The sequence below is a fragment of the Rhinoderma darwinii genome, unplaced genomic scaffold (assembly GCF_050947455.1).
Source record: "Rhinoderma darwinii isolate aRhiDar2 unplaced genomic scaffold, aRhiDar2.hap1 Scaffold_875, whole genome shotgun sequence".
NCBI lineage: Eukaryota > Metazoa > Chordata > Amphibia > Anura > Rhinodermatidae > Rhinoderma > Rhinoderma darwinii.
In genome coordinates this window covers 79,785-98,288 of record NW_027464445.1, presented here as the reverse complement: position 1 = coordinate 98,288, position 18,504 = coordinate 79,785, and the positions used below count along the sequence as shown (strand labels likewise).

At 46.7% G+C, this 18,504-nt stretch overlaps 9 non-coding genes across 9 annotated transcripts; all 9 read right to left on the bottom strand.

The window, feature by feature from the left end:
* Positions 1 to 178: 178 nt before the first annotated feature.
* Positions 179 to 369, bottom strand: LOC142731894 (U2 spliceosomal RNA). The gene has a single exon (XR_012879273.1). It is a non-coding gene; the product is annotated as a U2 spliceosomal RNA (small nuclear RNA).
* Positions 370 to 1,707: 1,338 nt separating this feature from the next.
* On the bottom strand, positions 1,708 to 1,898 carry LOC142731893 (U2 spliceosomal RNA). Its single transcript, XR_012879272.1, has one exon. It is a non-coding gene; the product is annotated as a U2 spliceosomal RNA (small nuclear RNA).
* Positions 1,899 to 3,240: 1,342 nt separating this feature from the next.
* LOC142731892 (U2 spliceosomal RNA) lies at positions 3,241 to 3,431 on the bottom strand. The gene has a single exon (XR_012879271.1). It is a non-coding gene; the product is annotated as a U2 spliceosomal RNA (small nuclear RNA).
* A 1,348-nt stretch (positions 3,432 to 4,779) lies between these two features.
* LOC142731891 (U2 spliceosomal RNA) lies at positions 4,780 to 4,970 on the bottom strand. The gene has a single exon (XR_012879270.1). It is a non-coding gene; the product is annotated as a U2 spliceosomal RNA (small nuclear RNA).
* A 1,344-nt stretch (positions 4,971 to 6,314) lies between these two features.
* Positions 6,315 to 6,505, bottom strand: LOC142731890 (U2 spliceosomal RNA). Its single transcript, XR_012879269.1, has one exon. It is a non-coding gene; the product is annotated as a U2 spliceosomal RNA (small nuclear RNA).
* A 1,338-nt stretch (positions 6,506 to 7,843) lies between these two features.
* LOC142731888 (U2 spliceosomal RNA) lies at positions 7,844 to 8,034 on the bottom strand. The gene has a single exon (XR_012879267.1). It is a non-coding gene; the product is annotated as a U2 spliceosomal RNA (small nuclear RNA).
* Positions 8,035 to 9,378: 1,344 nt separating this feature from the next.
* LOC142731914 (U2 spliceosomal RNA) lies at positions 9,379 to 9,570 on the bottom strand. The gene has a single exon (XR_012879290.1). It is a non-coding gene; the product is annotated as a U2 spliceosomal RNA (small nuclear RNA).
* Positions 9,571 to 16,467: 6,897 nt separating this feature from the next.
* On the bottom strand, positions 16,468 to 16,658 carry LOC142731887 (U2 spliceosomal RNA). Its single transcript, XR_012879266.1, has one exon. It is a non-coding gene; the product is annotated as a U2 spliceosomal RNA (small nuclear RNA).
* A 1,348-nt stretch (positions 16,659 to 18,006) lies between these two features.
* Positions 18,007 to 18,197, bottom strand: LOC142731886 (U2 spliceosomal RNA). Its single transcript, XR_012879265.1, has one exon. It is a non-coding gene; the product is annotated as a U2 spliceosomal RNA (small nuclear RNA).
* Positions 18,198 to 18,504: the final 307 nt, after the last annotated feature.

Genomic DNA, 18,504 nt, shown 5'->3' with positions numbered 1-18,504 from the left:
CAATGTATTAATTAATTGCATTTAATAAATGAGCTCATTATCACACATGACTGTACAAATGCATTGTCCAACAGGTGTTGAAATAATGGGATTAAAAGGGGAGATCCCATCAGAAAGACAAAAACAATAGCAAACACAAATAGCACTTTTGGAATCTGATTTTAGTCAACACATAAGGGAAGGGTGCACCGGTCCTGGAAATACTGCAATACCAGGTCAATGCGTGGAGTGGACAGAGCAAGCTCTATTTCCATCTCCCTGTTCTAAAAATCCATTTAATATATGGTCCCCAGATAGGGGACGTATCAGATATTAAACTGATAAGAACAGATACTACACTTGATCTTAGCCAAAAGGCCGAGAAGCGATAACCCGAGCGGCCCTTGCCTTGCCCGAGCCTGTCCCATACTGCTGTTCACCCCTTGCAGCGATTGATTCAGCCTACTCCTAGGCAATTCCATGGGGCCCTGCAGGCTCACACACATTTACAGCTACTAAGCGGGAGGGAGGTGAATAAAGGCCGGAGAGGAAGCTACACAGGATTTGCTTCTTTTGCTTGCACCACAATGCAGTGCTGAAAGAGGAGGAATCTACATAAAAACGCCTTCCTGGCAACGCCCAAATGCCCTCCTGCCATGCAGATAAACACTGGCAGCGGCAGCAAGTGCATGCCCACAGCCACCCCTTGTTCCTTCACACCTTGTATCAGCTGTAATCCAGTCCAGTCCAGTCCAGTGCTGCCTGCTGAGCAGCACTGACCAACACTGCCTGGGCCCAGGCTTTTATCTATCTCTGAGGCAGGCCCCATTATGATGTCAGAAAGCTGGCTCTGGAATCCTGAGGGCTCCACTATGACACGTGCAAAGTTCCGTCTGAACTTTATATAAGACGGTGCGGCTCAGTCAGTCACTCAGTGTTGCCTGAGAGGGCAACACTGCAACAGCCGGCCGCCAGGCTGTCTTTTTTTTGCACATTTATTTGCCTCCAGGAGGCCACAAGAGGGAGACAAGGGACTGCAAAATGGAAAATAGGCATCCACCAACTTTACAGACAACTTCTCTTTGCTCCTACAACCTCCATCCTTGCACAGTTTGTTATTCTTCCAGGTAACATAGTAACAAATCCAAATTGCTGCTCTCTTTGTAGGCAAGCAAGGGTTTGTTGCAACTGCAATTCTTACTTCTTCTTGGAAATGTAGGGACGACAGTACATTCCATCACATCCATCTAGTGTACACAGGTAGGTCCATTGTGGCGGGCGGGCTGCTTTAATGGCTGTTTGCTGTTCCCCCTACTCCACTCCACTATTTGACTGTGGTGCTGCATCAATCAATCAGTGGCTGGCTCAGGTGCAGCTCTTTAACCTACCTAAAAGGGAGGGCGGAGAGAAGACAAGGAAGGTGAATGAGCTGTTCCAATGTGAAATGCCGGAAACACAGAAACACAGAAGACACACACACACACACACACACACACACACACACACACACACACACACACACACACACACACACACACACACAACAAGAGGTGGCAATGTATTAATTAATTGCATTTAATAAATGAGCTCATTATCACACATGACTGTACAAATGCATTGTCCAACAGGTGTTGAAATAATGGGATTAAAAGGGGAGATCCCATCAGAAAGACAAAAACGCAAACACAAATAGCACTTTTGGAATCTGATTTTAGTCAACACATAAGGGAAGGGTGCACCGGTCCTGGAAATACTGCAATACCAGGTCAATGCGTGGAGTGGACAGAGCAAGCTCTATTTCCATCTCCCTGTTCTAAAAATCCATTTAATATATGGTCCCCAGATAGGGGACGTATCAGATATTAAACTGATAAGAACAGATACTACACTTGATCTTAGCCAAAAGGCCGAGAAGCGATAACCCGAGCGGCCCTTGCCTTGCCCGAGCCTGTCCCATACTGCTGTTCACCCCTTGCAGCGATTGATTCAGCCTACTCCTAGGCAATTCCATGGGGCCCTGCAGGCTCACACACATTTACAGCTACTAAGCGGGAGGGAGGTGAATAAAGGCCGGAGAGGAAGCTACACAGGATTTGCTTCTTTTGCTTGCACCACAATGCAGTGCTGAAAGAGGAGGAATCTACATAAAAACGCCTTCCTGGCAACGCCCAAATGCCCTCCTGCCATGCAGATAAACACTGGCAGCGGCAGCAAGTGCATGCCCACAGCCACCCCTTGTTCCTTCACACCTTGTATCAGCTGTAATCCAGTCCAGTCCAGTCCAGTGCTGCCTGCTGAGCAGCACTGACCAACACTGCCTGGGCCCAGGCTTTTATCTATCTCTGAGGCAGGCCCCATTATGATGTCAGAAAGCTGGCTCTGGAATCCTGAGGGCTCCACTATGACACGTGCAAAGTTCCGTCTGAACTTTATATAAGACGGTGCGGCTCAGTCAGTCACTCAGTGTTGCCTGAGAGGGCAACACTGCAACAGCCGGCCGCCAGGCTGTCTTTTTTTTGCACATTTATTTGCCTCCAGGAGGCCACAAGAGGGAGACAAGGGACTGCAAAATGGAAAATAGGCATCCACCAACTTTACAGACAACTTCTCTTTGCTCCTACAACCTCCATCCTTGCACAGTTTGTTATTCTTCCAGGTAACATAGTAACAAATCCAAATTGCTGCTCTCTTTGTAGGCAAGCAAGGGTTTGTTGCAACTGCAATTCTTACTTCTTCTTGGAAATGTAGGGACGACAGTACATTCCATCACATCCATCTAGTGTACACAGGTAGGTCCATTGTGGCGGGCGGGCTGCTTTAATGGCTGTTTGCTGTTCCCCCTACTCCACTCCACTATTTGACTGTGGTGCTGCATCAATCAATCAGTGGCTGGCTCAGGTGCAGCTCTTTAACCTACCTAAAAGGGAGGGCGGAGAGAAGACAAGGAAGGTGAATGAGCTGTTCCAATGTGAAATGCCGGAAACACAGAAACACAGAAGACACACACACACACACACACACACACACACACACACACACACACACACACACACACACACACACACACACACAACAAGAGGTGGCAATGTATTAATTAATTGCATTTAATAAATGAGCTCATTATCACACATGACTGTACAAATGCATTGTCCAACAGGTGTTGAAATAATGGGATTAAAAGGGGAGATCCCATCAGAAAGACAAAAACAATAGCAAACACAAATAGCACTTTTGGAATCTGATTTTAGTCAACACATAAGGGAAGGGTGCACCGGTCCTGGAAATACTGCAATACCAGGTCAATGCGTGGAGTGGACAGAGCAAGCTCTATTTCCATCTCCCTGTTCTAAAAATCCATTTAATATATGGTCCCCAGATAGGGGACGTATCAGATATTAAACTGATAAGAACAGATACTACACTTGATCTTAGCCAAAAGGCCGAGAAGCGATAACCCGAGCGGCCCTTGCCTTGCCCGAGCCTGTCCCATACTGCTGTTCACCCCTTGCAGCGATTGATTCAGCCTACTCCTAGGCAATTCCATGGGGCCCTGCAGGCTCACACACATTTACAGCTACTAAGCGGGAGGGAGGTGAATAAAGGCCGGAGAGGAAGCTACACAGGATTTGCTTCTTTTGCTTGCACCACAATGCAGTGCTGAAAGAGGAGGAATCTACATAAAAACGCCTTCCTGGCAACGCCCAAATGCCCTCCTGCCATGCAGATAAACACTGGCAGCGGCAGCAAGTGCATGCCCACAGCCACCCCTTGTTCCTTCACACCTTGTATCAGCTGTAATCCAGTCCAGTCCAGTCCAGTGCTGCCTGCTGAGCAGCACTGACCAACACTGCCTGGGCCCAGGCTTTTATCTATCTCTGAGGCAGGCCCCATTATGATGTCAGAAAGCTGGCTCTGGAATCCTGAGGGCTCCACTATGACACGTGCAAAGTTCCGTCTGAACTTTATATAAGACGGTGCGGCTCAGTCAGTCACTCAGTGTTGCCTGAGAGGGCAACACTGCAACAGCCGGCCGCCAGGCTGTCTTTTTTTTGCACATTTATTTGCCTCCAGGAGGCCACAAGAGGGAGACAAGGGACTGCAAAATGGAAAATAGGCATCCACCAACTTTACAGACAACTTCTCTTTGCTCCTACAACCTCCATCCTTGCACAGTTTGTTATTCTTCCAGGTAACATAGTAACAAATCCAAATTGCTGCTCTCTTTGTAGGCAAGCAAGGGTTTGTTGCAACTGCAATTCTTACTTCTTCTTGGAAATGTAGGGACGACAGTACATTCCATCACATCCATCTAGTGTACACAGGTAGGTCCATTGTGGCGGGCGGGCTGCTTTAATGGCTGTTTGCTGTTCCCCCTACTCCACTCCACTATTTGACTGTGGTGCTGCATCAATCAATCAGTGGCTGGCTCAGGTGCAGCTCTTTAACCTACCTAAAAGGGAGGGCGGAGAGAAGACAAGGAAGGTGAATGAGCTGTTCCAATGTGAAATGCCGGAAACACAGAAACACAGAAGACACACACACACACACACACACACACACACACACACACACACACACACACACACACACACACACACACACACACACACAACAAGAGGTGGCAATGTATTAATTAATTGCATTTAATAAATGAGCTCATTATCACACATGACTGTACAAATGCATTGTCCAACAGGTGTTGAAATAATGGGATTAAAAGGGGAGATCCCATCAGAAAGACAAAAACAATAGCAAACACAAATAGCACTTTTGGAATCTGATTTTAGTCAACACATAAGGGAAGGGTGCACCGGTCCTGGAAATACTGCAATACCAGGTCAATGCGTGGAGTGGACAGAGCAAGCTCTATTTCCATCTCCCTGTTCTAAAAATCCATTTAATATATGGTCCCCAGATAGGGGACGTATCAGATATTAAACTGATAAGAACAGATACTACACTTGATCTTAGCCAAAAGGCCGAGAAGCGATAACCCGAGCGGCCCTTGCCTTGCCCGAGCCTGTCCCATACTGCTGTTCACCCCTTGCAGCGATTGATTCAGCCTACTCCTAGGCAATTCCATGGGGCCCTGCAGGCTCACACACATTTACAGCTACTAAGCGGGAGGGAGGTGAATAAAGGCCGGAGAGGAAGCTACACAGGATTTGCTTCTTTTGCTTGCACCACAATGCAGTGCTGAAAGAGGAGGAATCTACATAAAAACGCCTTCCTGGCAACGCCCAAATGCCCTCCTGCCATGCAGATAAACACTGGCAGCGGCAGCAAGTGCATGCCCACAGCCACCCCTTGTTCCTTCACACCTTGTATCAGCTGTAATCCAGTCCAGTCCAGTCCAGTGCTGCCTGCTGAGCAGCACTGACCAACACTGCCTGGGCCCAGGCTTTTATCTATCTCTGAGGCAGGCCCCATTATGATGTCAGAAAGCTGGCTCTGGAATCCTGAGGGCTCCACTATGACACGTGCAAAGTTCCGTCTGAACTTTATATAAGACGGTGCGGCTCAGTCAGTCACTCAGTGTTGCCTGAGAGGGCAACACTGCAACAGCCGGCCGCCAGGCTGTCTTTTTTTTGCACATTTATTTGCCTCCAGGAGGCCACAAGAGGGAGACAAGGGACTGCAAAATGGAAAATAGGCATCCACCAACTTTACAGACAACTTCTCTTTGCTCCTACAACCTCCATCCTTGCACAGTTTGTTATTCTTCCAGGTAACATAGTAACAAATCCAAATTGCTGCTCTCTTTGTAGGCAAGCAAGGGTTTGTTGCAACTGCAATTCTTACTTCTTCTTGGAAATGTAGGGACGACAGTACATTCCATCACATCCATCTAGTGTACACAGGTAGGTCCATTGTGGCGGGCGGGCTGCTTTAATGGCTGTTTGCTGTTCCCCCTACTCCACTCCACTATTTGACTGTGGTGCTGCATCAATCAATCAGTGGCTGGCTCAGGTGCAGCTCTTTAACCTACCTAAAAGGGAGGGCGGAGAGAAGACAAGGAAGGTGAATGAGCTGTTCCAATGTGAAATGCCGGAAACACAGAAACACAGAAGACACACACACACACACACACACACACACACACACACACACACACACACACACACACACACACACACACACACACAACAAGAGGTGGCAATGTATTAATTAATTGCATTTAATAAATGAGCTCATTATCACACATGACTGTACAAATGCATTGTCCAACAGGTGTTGAAATAATGGGATTAAAAGGGGAGATCCCATCAGAAAGACAAAAACAATAGCAAACACAAATAGCACTTTTGGAATCTGATTTTAGTCAACACATAAGGGAAGGGTGCACCGGTCCTGGAAATACTGCAATACCAGGTCAATGCGTGGAGTGGACAGAGCAAGCTCTATTTCCATCTCCCTGTTCTAAAAATCCATTTAATATATGGTCCCCAGATAGGGGACGTATCAGATATTAAACTGATAAGAACAGATACTACACTTGATCTTAGCCAAAAGGCCGAGAAGCGATAACCCGAGCGGCCCTTGCCTTGCCCGAGCCTGTCCCATACTGCTGTTCACCCCTTGCAGCGATTGATTCAGCCTACTCCTAGGCAATTCCATGGGGCCCTGCAGGCTCACACACATTTACAGCTACTAAGCGGGAGGGAGGTGAATAAAGGCCGGAGAGGAAGCTACACAGGATTTGCTTCTTTTGCTTGCACCACAATGCAGTGCTGAAAGAGGAGGAATCTACATAAAAACGCCTTCCTGGCAACGCCCAAATGCCCTCCTGCCATGCAGATAAACACTGGCAGCGGCAGCAAGTGCATGCCCACAGCCACCCCTTGTTCCTTCACACCTTGTATCAGCTGTAATCCAGTCCAGTCCAGTCCAGTGCTGCCTGCTGAGCAGCACTGACCAACACTGCCTGGGCCCAGGCTTTTATCTATCTCTGAGGCAGGCCCCATTATGATGTCAGAAAGCTGGCTCTGGAATCCTGAGGGCTCCACTATGACACGTGCAAAGTTCCGTCTGAACTTTATATAAGACGGTGCGGCTCAGTCAGTCACTCAGTGTTGCCTGAGAGGGCAACACTGCAACAGCCGGCCGCCAGGCTGTCTTTTTTTTGCACATTTATTTGCCTCCAGGAGGCCACAAGAGGGAGACAAGGGACTGCAAAATGGAAAATAGGCATCCACCAACTTTACAGACAACTTCTCTTTGCTCCTACAACCTCCATCCTTGCACAGTTTGTTATTCTTCCAGGTAACATAGTAACAAATCCAAATTGCTGCTCTCTTTGTAGGCAAGCAAGGGTTTGTTGCAACTGCAATTCTTACTTCTTCTTGGAAATGTAGGGACGACAGTACATTCCATCACATCCATCTAGTGTACACAGGTAGGTCCATTGTGGCGGGCGGGCTGCTTTAATGGCTGTTTGCTGTTCCCCCTACTCCACTCCACTATTTGACTGTGGTGCTGCATCAATCAATCAGTGGCTGGCTCAGGTGCAGCTCTTTAACCTACCTAAAAGGGAGGGCGGAGAGAAGACAAGGAAGGTGAATGAGCTGTTCCAATGTGAAATGCCGGAAACACAGAAACACAGAAGACACACACACACACACACACACACACACACACACACACACACACACACACACACACACACACACACACAACAAGAGGTGGCAATGTATTAATTAATTGCATTTAATAAATGAGCTCATTATCACACATGACTGTACAAATGCATTGTCCAACAGGTGTTGAAATAATGGGATTAAAAGGGGAGATCCCATCAGAAAGACAAAAACAATAGCAAACACAAATAGCACTTTTGGAATCTGATTTTAGTCAACACATAAGGGAAGGGTGCACCGGTCCTGGAAATACTGCAATACCAGGTCAATGCGTGGAGTGGACAGAGCAAGCTCTATTTCCATCTCCCTGTTCTAAAAATCCATTTAATATATGGTCCCCAGATAGGGGACGTATCAGATATTAAACTGATAAGAACAGATACTACACTTGATCTTAGCCAAAAGGCCGAGAAGCGATAACCCGAGCGGCCCTTGCCTTGCCCGAGCCTGTCCCATACTGCTGTTCACCCCTTGCAGCGATTGATTCAGCCTACTCCTAGGCAATTCCATGGGGCCCTGCAGGCTCACACACATTTACAGCTACTAAGCGGGAGGGAGGTGAATAAAGGCCGGAGAGGAAGCTACACAGGATTTGCTTCTTTTGCTTGCACCACAATGCAGTGCTGAAAGAGGAGGAATCTACATAAAAACGCCTTCCTGGCAACGCCCAAATGCCCTCCTGCCATGCAGATAAACACTGGCAGCGGCAGCAAGTGCATGCCCACAGCCACCCCTTGTTCCTTCACACCTTGTATCAGCTGTAATCCAGTCCAGTCCAGTCCAGTGCTGCCTGCTGAGCAGCACTGACCAACACTGCCTGGGCCCAGGCTTTTATCTATCTCTGAGGCAGGCCCCATTATGATGTCAGAAAGCTGGCTCTGGAATCCTGAGGGCTCCACTATGACACGTGCAAAGTTCCGTCTGAACTTTATATAAGACGGTGCGGCTCAGTCAGTCACTCAGTGTTGCCTGAGAGGGCAACACTGCAACAGCCGGCCGCCAGGCTGTCTTTTTTTTGCACATTTATTTGCCTCCAGGAGGCCACAAGAGGGAGACAAGGGACTGCAAAATGGAAAATAGGCATCCACCAACTTTACAGACAACTTCTCTTTGCTCCTACAACCTCCATCCTTGCACAGTTTGTTATTCTTCCAGGTAACATAGTAACAAATCCAAATTGCTGCTCTCTTTGTAGGCAAGCAAGGGTTTGTTGCAACTGCAATTCTTACTTCTTCTTGGAAATGTAGGGACGACAGTACATTCCATCACATCCATCTAGTGTACACAGGTAGGTCCATTGTGGCGGGCGGGCTGCTTTAATGGCTGTTTGCTGTTCCCCCTACTCCACTCCACTATTTGACTGTGGTGCTGCATCAATCAATCAGTGGCTGGCTCAGGTGCAGCTCTTTAACCTACCTAAAAGGGAGGGCGGAGAGAAGACAAGGAAGGTGAATGAGCTGTTCCAATGTGAAATGCCGGAAACACAGAAACACAGAAGACACACACACACACACACACACACACACACACACACACACACACACACACACACACACACACACACACACACACAACAAGAGGTGGCAATGTATTAATTAATTGCATTTAATAAATGAGCTCATTATCACACATGACTGTACAAATGCATTGTCCAACAGGTGTTGAAATAATGGGATTAAAAGGGGAGATCCCATCAGAAAGACAAAAACAATAGCAAACACAAATAGCACTTTTGGAATCTGATTTTAGTCAACACATAAGGGAAGGGTGCACCGGTCCTGGAAATACTGCAATACCAGGTCAATGCGTGGAGTGGACAGAGCAAGCTCTATTTCCATCTCCCTGTTCTAAAAATCCATTTAATATATGGTCCCCAGATAGGGGACGTATCAGATATTAAACTGATAAGAACAGATAAGGTTTCAACAAAGTTTTTTATTGGCAAAAATATTATATTTTACAGACTTTTTTTTAAAATTGAAACCACAAGATAAAATCAATGGCATAATACATAAATATTCATACATTTAAATGAATACAAAAGTAATAATAATAAGACCAGTAATACAGATGTTATAATAAAAGTACAGAACAATAGCAGGATAAAATTTATACAGGGCATAAAAGACATAAAAGAATAAAACCATTTTTATTTACAATGTTATGGTATTCCACATTTGCAAACACCACATGGATGTTGCTTCTTTTACCCCTAGCTGCTTTTTGTCCCTAAGATAATAAATGTACATTTCACTTAGGGCATATTTGACACAATTTTTAACATCAATAAAATCATGTTTAAAAAGCAGAATGTTCCTAACCTTCCAGATGGCATTCTTAAAACAGTTTAAAATGATCCAACAGACCATTTGCTGTTTAAAACTTGGGCAGTTAAAAAGACCATAAAACACGTATTCAAATTTAAGATCTTTAAGACCGCAGGCCCATTTCAACAATGGGCCTACCTTCCTCCAAACCTCCTGTGCATATGGGCAGTTCCAAAACAGGTGCATTACCGTCTCGTCGTCACCACACCTGTCTCTCGGGCACTTGGCTCTCGCCACCAGTCCTCGCCTATGCTGGAATTCACGGGTAGGGAGGCACTGGTGAACGATTGCCCAGGCAAGGTCCTTGTGCACATTTGCCATAAATTTCCCGAAAACGTTCCGCCACACCACCTTGGACCTTGCCTGTGAGAAATTTGAAACTGCCAGTGTATCCTCCTGCCGCCTACAGGAGAGTGACACTTTTTTCTGGTCCCCCAATATGTCAGGCTCCAATTCTTGGAGACCTAGGAGCCTGACAGTTTTTTCGAGCACCGCATATTGTTTTGGGGGACACAGAAGCACAGGAGAATTCAAAGGGACACGAAACCATCGTTTAAAAATCATGCCCGTAGCGTACTTTAAAAAGTAGCTAAAAATACCATCAGAATTATACATTTTAAAACAGAAGCAAAAGTATTTAATGTAAAAGAAGTTAAAAAGGTTAGGAACATCTCTCCCGCCATTGTCCTTACATCTGTACATAAAATCACGTTTTAGTTTTTCCATTTTGGAACCCCATAAAAACATAAAACAGATCCTGGTCACTTTTTTAATATATAAAATTGTTGGAGGGAAAACCATAGCTACATAAAGCATTATGGGTAATAAAACAGATTTAATTATTAAAACTTTTCCCTCCATGGTGAGATTTCTCAAATTCCACATTAAAACCTTTTTTTCCATTTTGGCAATTACTGAATCCCAATTGGGTCTCCCATCGTTTTCTTGATTAAAAACAATTCCTAAAATTTTTATCTGATCCTGCTGCATGTTAACTCCTGGTGTCACAGAGGAATCCCATACACCAGTATAAAAACAGTCACATTTATCAACGTTTAATTTAAAACCAGAGGCTTCACAAAAAAAGCCGGTGTTCCTCAATGCCCTTCTCATAGAAGCGGCGTCTGGGCATAGGATGGTGGCGTCATCCATATAGCCTAGGATTTTTACCTGGTTCCCCCTTCCTCCAGGTATGGGCACGCCTCTGATGACTTTATCATCTCTTATTAGGGTGAACAGAGGTTCAATGGCACAAATAAAAAGGAGCGGAGACAACGGGCACCCCTGTTTCACCCCTGATAAAAGAGGAACACCTTTAGTTAAAAATCCGTTGATAGAAATTTGGCTAAAACAGGATCGATATAAAAGCTTAATACGTGTTAAAATAATTTCAGGAACAGCCATCTTTTTAAGAACCATAAAAAGATATTCATGGGAGACCCGGTCAAAAGCCTTCTCGAAATCTAAGGATAAAATAGCAAGGCTTTGACCCCTTTCTTTAAAATACCAAATGATGTCACGTAAAATATTCAGGGACTCAGTAATTGACCTCCCAGGTACCCCACATACCTGGTTTGGATGGATTAATTTATGAATAAAAGGTTTAAAACGGATTGTTATTAGTTTAGCTAAAATTTTACAATCAACGTTTAAAAGAGTAATAGGGCGCCAGTTTTTTAACTGGTCCTTCTCACCTTTTTTAAAAATTAAGGACACAATCCCCCTCCTCCAGGAAGGGGGCAGCTCTTCAGTAATAAAAACTTCCTTATACAATAAAAACATGTCATTCTTTAAAATTTCCCAAAAAGCATGATAAAATTCGATGGGCAGACCATCTTCCCCAGGAGCTTTCCCATTAGAAAAACTTTTAAAAGCAAATAAAAGTTCCTCCAAGGTAATATTACGGGATAAAACTTCCTGGTCTAAAATATCTAGCTTGGCATCAAGGGAATTAAGAACATGTTCTAAAAAGGAAGGATCAATATTTTTCTTGTTAAAAAGAGATTGGTAGAAATTAAAAGCAGAATTTAAAATGCCGACCATAGTGGTTTCTCCTTCAAGGTTTAAAATGACATCTCGTTTATCCATTACCTTTTTGAAGAAGAACCGGGAACACTTCTCGCCATCCTCGAGGTACTTTACATGTGAATTAAAAATTATTTGTTTCCCTTTCTCTTCTATGGCATGTTTTATTTCAGCTTTAAGATTTAAAATATCATCATCAACATCCATACCAATCTCCTTCAATTTAAAAAGTACATGTAAACGTTTATTAAGAACATAAAACCATTGTTTTTTCTCTTTTGCTTTCTTCTTACCTGCTCGAATAAAAAAAGCTCTGATTTTGGGTTTAATGCCCTCCCACCAGTGTAGCATAGGCTGACTGGGCGCTCTATGGGACTGCCAACACTGGTAGGTCCGCACAAACTCCTCTTTAATGATGGGGTCCTCCAGGAGTGTGGTGTTTAGTCTCCAGGGACCCCTACAAGCTTTTTGCTCTCCCTCTAGCTCCAGGTGCACCGAAAGGAGCTTGTGATCAGATAAAATATTTGTTAAAAGCAAACATTTTTTGGGAATAAAACTATTAGAAGTGAAAATAAAATCAATTCTGGAGCTCACTCTTCCATTGGACCAGGTGGGGCCTGGGTCCGCAGGCAAGAGTTCCCTCCAGCAATCTTTCAATTTAAAATCACCAATAAAATTCTTGAGCAGGTAAGAAGTACGGTCAATTTTTCGATTAAAATCCCCACCCTGCCGGTGTTCTCCATCACGTACACAGTTAAAATCACCACCCACCAGCAGGGGGGTAGACCCAACACAAAACAATGGTAAAATCTCTAATAGTTCTGCCCTCTCCTGTTTGGTAGGAGGGGCATAAACGTTTAAAACACGAATTAAAATTCCATTAAAAAGCAAATGTATTAAAATAGCTCTGCCGGGCATGATTTCAGTCACTGTTTGGATGGAGATAAAACGACCTCGGCAGAGCAATCCAACCCCCGCAGAGCGACAGTCATTTCCACCAGACCAGACTGAGGGGCCTAGTTTCCAGTCCATCTTTAAATCTTGATATTCCAAGTCATTAGGGATTCCACATTCTTGAAGCAGGCAAAGGTCAAAGTCCACAGTCTCTAAAAATGAAAATAAAGCAGTCCTGCGGACAGGGCTCTTTAGGGACCTCACATTTAGTGAGGCGACTTTGATAGGAACCAACATAGTCTTAGTTGAGGTCAGAGTCCGAACCAGAAGAGTCGTACTCGGAGATCAGCTGCGAGTCTGGACCCCCTTTTTGAGGGGTCAATAAATCTTGGATGTTGGTAGGGTCAGAGCCAGATACGTGGGCGGCTCCAACCCCCACACTGCTCTCATCCGAACTCCGATAGGCAGCTTTCCTCCGAACTCCGGACTCCTCTTCCTCTCGCTGTCTCTTTGCAGAATGGCTCCTATCCATCTCCTCGAAGTCGCTCTCACCCATCTCTGGCCCCTGGCTGAAGATATCGCTGATGTCCTTACTGGGCAGCTGCACAGGGGCCTGTGAGGTCCCATCACTCTTGGCAACCTTTGCCTGCTTACGGGGAGCCTTCATCGCAAGCCCCTCCACAACCGCAGTGGAGGAACTTTGCTCCGACCCCCCCGTTGACCGGTAATGGTCAAAACGAGGCTCCAATCCAGCATATTTTAGGGTTTTCTTAATGGAGCCCTCGTCTGACACAGAGTGTCTCCGCTCCATGCCCACACTCTTGGGACAGGCGTCAGGTCCTACTGCAGAACCTACGGAGCCACGACGCCTGTCGCTAACCACTGCCTCAACAGGGTCCACTGCAGGCGGAGCAGAGGACCTGTTTGCAGAGGTGCCGGTCAACTTATGTCCAGCAGAGTCAGAATTCCTCCTGCTCTGCCTGGACCCGGTGGAATCCCTATGGCCGTCCCTCGAGGCTGACATCGGTGGGCCCCCCGATGGAGCTGTGAAGGACTTTGGCCTGGACCCCTCAGTCGTCAATGCTCGTTTTGGGGCATTACCAGCGGCGTCTGCACATGTTGCAAACTGCCGCTCTGGCCCTGGTCTGGGTGGCCCAGATTTCGCTCTGCGGGGGCAATCTTTAAAAGCATGCCCAGTCATGCCGCACAGATTGCACAACACCTCGGAACTGCATTTTGCCGCCACGTGTCCAACCTGGCCACACCTGTTACACTGCACCACATGGGGCCGGTCACAATGTTCTCTGGTGTGGCCATATCTCAAGCAGTTCCGGCAGGCTATTGGCATCTGGGGGTAAAATAAGAATCCTCGATTCTTCCCAATGGCAAAGTTCTGGGGTGGGTGATGTAAGCCTCCAATGCCATTGGGATCCTGGCGGAACTTCACCCAATATTTTCTTTTGCCATTCCAGAAGCTCTGGGTGTTCAAGATTTTATGTGAGAAGCGGACCTCCCTGCAGTAACGACTGAGGAAGGTTTCAATGTCACACTCAGAGACAAATGGACTGAACATGCACATCACGAGCGGGACTTCTTCCTCCCCGTAGAGGAATAAAAAGTTCAGTCCATTTAGCCGCTCCTCACTCTGGTCCGCATCAGACAATCTTTTGTGCATGTTGTCGCAACATGCCGCGGCCGTAAAGGATACGGTGTACCGACCGCGGCTTTCCTGGTCGTTGAGACACAGGATGTCCGCCCGCTTGAGCCCCAGGAAGTCCAGCAGAATCACCTCCACAATGAAGCGAAGGTTCTTCCGCTGGCGATGGCCTTCTTCCACCTCGATGCGGACGGACTGGCGCAACCGGGTGTCCCCGGATGCAAATCCAAATGTGAATGGCATTTTCAGTGCCTGGGGGCTAAGCCTGTCCCTTATAGCAGCAAGGGCTCAGATTCCACAATTAAGTGGAACCCTCCCCCAAGGCCAAGGATTAGGGTACCCCAGACACCTACGAAGCCCGATAAACGCCCTCGGAACGCTCTTAGAAAAACGCCTCAAGGCCGGTTGACCTCTTGGGTAAGGCGCGATCGCAACTCGTTGTCCGGGGGCTAAGCCCACTCCCCAAATAGCAGCAAGGGGGTGAAGTCTCTCTGTGAAAAGAGACGATCCCCCAAGGCCAAGGAGCAGGGTACCCCGGACACCTCCCAACAAAACCAGATGCAGAAATACTACACCTGATCTTGCCAAAAGGCCGAGAAGCGATAACCCGAGCGGCCCTTGCCTTGCCCGAGCCTGTCCCATACTGCTGTTCACCCCTTGCAGCGATTGATTCAGCCTACTCCTAGGCAATTCCATGGGGCCCTGCAGGCTCACACACATTTACAGCTACTAAGCGGGAGGGAGGTGAATAAAGGCCGGAGAGGAAGCTACACAGGATTTGCTTCTTTTGCTTGCACCACAATGCAGTGCTGAAAGAGGAGGAATCTACATAAAAACGCCTTCCTGGCAACGCCCAAATGCCCTCCTGCCATGCAGATAAACACTGGCAGCGGCAGCAAGTGCATGCCCACAGCCACCCCTTGTTCCTTCACACCTTGTATCAGCTGTAATCCAGTCCAGTCCAGTCCAGTGCTGCCTGCTGAGCAGCACTGACCAACACTGCCTGGGCCCAGGCTTTTATCTATCTCTGAGGCAGGCCCCATTATGATGTCAGAAAGCTGGCTCTGGAATCCTGAGGGCTCCACTATGACACGTGCAAAGTTCCGTCTGAACTTTATATAAGACGGTGCGGCTCAGTCAGTCACTCAGTGTTGCCTGAGAGGGCAACACTGCAACAGCCGGCCGCCAGGCTGTCTTTTTTTTGCACATTTATTTGCCTCCAGGAGGCCACAAGAGGGAGACAAGGGACTGCAAAATGGAAAATAGGCATCCACCAACTTTACAGACAACTTCTCTTTGCTCCTACAACCTCCATCCTTGCACAGTTTGTTATTCTTCCAGGTAACATAGTAACAAATCCAAATTGCTGCTCTCTTTGTAGGCAAGCAAGGGTTTGTTGCAACTGCAATTCTTACTTCTTCTTGGAAATGTAGGGACGACAGTACATTCCATCACATCCATCTAGTGTACACAGGTAGGTCCATTGTGGCGGGCGGGCTGCTTTAATGGCTGTTTGCTGTTCCCCCTACTCCACTCCACTATTTGACTGTGGTGCTGCATCAATCAATCAGTGGCTGGCTCAGGTGCAGCTCTTTAACCTACCTAAAAGGGAGGGCGGAGAGAAGACAAGGAAGGTGAATGAGCTGTTCCAATGTGAAATGCCGGAAACACAGAAACACAGAAGACACACACACACACACACACACACACACACACACACACACACACACACACACACACACACACACACACACACACAACAAGAGGTGGCAATGTATTAATTAATTGCATTTAATAAATGAGCTCATTATCACACATGACTGTACAAATGCATTGTCCAACAGGTGTTGAAATAATGGGATTAAAAGGGGAGATCCCATCAGAAAGACAAAAACAATAGCAAACACAAATAGCACTTTTGGAATCTGATTTTAGTCAACACATAAGGGAAGGGTGCACCGGTCCTGGAAATACTGCAATACCAGGTCAATGCGTGGAGTGGACAGAGCAAGCTCTATTTCCATCTCCCTGTTCTAAAAATCCATTTAATATATGGTCCCCAGATAGGGGACGTATCAGATATTAAACTGATAAGAACAGATACTACACTTGATCTTAGCCAAAAGGCCGAGAAGCGATAACCCGAGCGGCCCTTGCCTTGCCCGAGCCTGTCCCATACTGCTGTTCACCCCTTGCAGCGATTGATTCAGCCTACTCCTAGGCAATTCCATGGGGCCCTGCAGGCTCACACACATTTACAGCTACTAAGCGGGAGGGAGGTGAATAAAGGCCGGAGAGGAAGCTACACAGGATTTGCTTCTTTTGCTTGCACCACAATGCAGTGCTGAAAGAGGAGGAATCTACATAAAAACGCCTTCCTGGCAACGCCCAAATGCCCTCCTGCCATGCAGATAAACACTGGCAGCGGCAGCAAGTGCATGCCCACAGCCACCCCTTGTTCCTTCACACCTTGTATCAGCTGTAATCCAGTCCAGTCCAGTCCAGTGCTGCCTGCTGAGCAGCACTGACCAACACTGCCTGGGCCCAGGCTTTTATCTATCTCTGAGGCAGGCCCCATTATGATGTCAGAAAGCTGGCTCTGGAATCCTGAGGGCTCCACTATGACACGTGCAAAGTTCCGTCTGAACTTTATATAAGACGGTGCGGCTCAGTCAGTCACTCAGTGTTGCCTGAGAGGGCAACACTGCAACAGCCGGCCGCCAGGCTGTCTTTTTTTTGCACATTTATTTGCCTCCAGGAGGCCACAAGAGGGAGACAAGGGACTGCAAAATGGAAAATAGGCATCCACCAACTTTACAGACAACTTCTCTTTGCTCCTACAACCTCCATCCTTGCACAGTTTGTTATTCTTCCAGGTAACATAGTAACAAATCCAAATTGCTGCTCTCTTTGTAGGCAAGCAAGGGTTTGTTGCAACTGCAATTCTTACTTCTTCTTGGAAATGTAGGGACGACAGTACATTCCATCACATCCATCTAGTGTACACAGGTAGGTCCATTGTGGCGGGCGGGCTGCTTTAATGGCTGTTTGCTGTTCCCCCTACTCCACTCCACTATTTGACTGTGGTGCTGCATCAATCAATCAGTGGCTGGCTCAGGTGCAGCTCTTTAACCTACCTAAAAGGGAGGGCGGAGAGAAGACAAGGAAGGTGAATGAGCTGTTCCAATGTGAAATGCCGGAAACACAGAAACACAGAAGACACACACACACACACACACACACACACACACACACACACACACACACACACACACACACACACACACACACACACACAACAAGAGGTGGCAATGTATTAATTAATTGCATTTAATAAATGAGCTCATTATCACACATGACTGTACAAATGCATTGTCCAACAGGTGTTGAAATAATGGGATTAAAAGGGGAGATCCCATCAGAAAGACAAAAACAATAGCAAACACAAATAGCACTTTTGGAATCTGATTTTAGTCAACACATAAGGGAAGGGTGCACCGGTCCTGGAAATACTGCAATACCAGGTCAATGCGTGGAGTGGACAGAGCAAGCTCTATTTCCATCTCCCTGTTCTAAAAATCCATTTAATATATGGTCCCCAGATAGGGGACGTATCAGATATTAAACTGATAAGAACAGATACTACACTTGATCTTAGCCAAAAGGCCGAGAAGCGATAACCCGAGCGGCCCTTGCCTTGCCCGAGCCTGTCCCATACTGCTGTTCACCCCTTGCAGCGATTGATTCAGCCTACTCCTAGGCAATTCCATGGGGCCCTGCAGGCTCACACACATTTACAGCTACTAAGCGGGAGGGAGGTGAATAAAGGCCGGAGAGGAAGCTACACAGGATTTGCTTCTTTTGCTTGCACCACAATGCAGTGCTGAAAGAGGAGGAATCTACATAAAAACGCCTTCCTGGCAACGCCCAAATGCCCTCCTGCCATGCAGATAAACACTGGCAGCGGCAGCAAGTGCATGCCCAC